Source organism: Rhagoletis zephyria, unplaced genomic scaffold, assembly GCF_001687245.7.
Source record: "Rhagoletis zephyria isolate East Lansing unplaced genomic scaffold, Rhagoletis_zephyria_1.1 Rzeph_scaffold_01660, whole genome shotgun sequence".
Classification (NCBI taxonomy): domain Eukaryota; kingdom Metazoa; phylum Arthropoda; class Insecta; order Diptera; family Tephritidae; genus Rhagoletis; species Rhagoletis zephyria.
In genome coordinates this window covers 85,804-87,053 of record NW_016158744.1, presented here as the reverse complement: position 1 = coordinate 87,053, position 1,250 = coordinate 85,804, and positions in this window count along the sequence as shown.

Genomic DNA, 1,250 nt, shown 5'->3' with positions numbered 1-1,250 from the left:
TCGAGTCCACCTATCTGAAAAAAGTATCCTATATGTTATCGAGGCAAAAAGCTACCTACGTACTAAACTTCAAGCAAATCTGACCATAAATACAATTTTTTCAAATGGCCCCTGGTCCACTTACCGGAAAAAAGAATCCTATATCATAATCTAGGTAAAAAGCAACCTACGTACCAAATTTTAAGCAAATCGGACGATAAATACGATTTTTCGAGTAGATCGGTTCCTGGTCCACTTACCGCAAAAAACAGGATCCTATATGCTAATCTAGGTAAAAACCTACCTACGCACCAAATGTTAAGCAAAACATGCTGGTTGCTGAAATCTACTTATACAGGGTGTCCCAGAAGTAACGTGCCAAACTTTAGGGCAAGGTAGGTGGGGGGGTGAGCTCACTGATAAACAAAAAATTTTCAGGTAAAAGTGTCACCGTTTTTGAAATATTTACATTTTTTCGAATTTAAAAAAAATCGTGCCTTTTCATGTGTTTTCTTTAACTGCAACTACAAACCGGGCAATACTTAGTAAATTTTTTATGTAAAATACTTCCAGATAGTTGCCTCTCCATACTCAAATGCAATGTAGTTAAAATANTCCTAATTTTATGATGGTTCCTTAATTTATTTTAACTACATTGCATTTGAGTATGGAGAGGCAACTATCTGGAAGTATTTTACATAAAAAATTTACTAAGTATTGCCCGGTTTGTAGTTGCAGTTAAAGAAAACACATGAAAAGGCACGATTTTTTTTAAATTCGAAAAAATGTAAATATTTCAAAAACGGTGACACTTTTACCTGAAAATTTTTTGTTTATCAGTGAGCTCACCCCCCCACCTACCTTGCCCTAAAGTTTGGCACGTTACTTCTGGGACACCCTGTAAACAAAATTTCATTAAAATCGTAGGAGCCGTTCGCGAGATTACCTTCTTCTTCTTCTCTTTATGTAATTAGTATAGATAGATATAGATATAAGGAACAGCTGTTCGTAAACGGCGGTTTCCGAATAAATTTCAGTTTTTTGCAAAAGTATACATACATATGTATCTTTTCCTGTCATAAATATATCGATGGTCCTCTACAATAACGACACAATTCAAAATTCAAAAAATAAAAACTCATACTATTGTTAAGTGACTCATGTCTTTAATCGTTGTTTTATTCATGTATAATCTTTACTACTTCCTTAAGTTAGGATTAGACATGGGTTAGCCAAGGATTAGAGACATAAGCCTCTTAAAAGTAATAAGG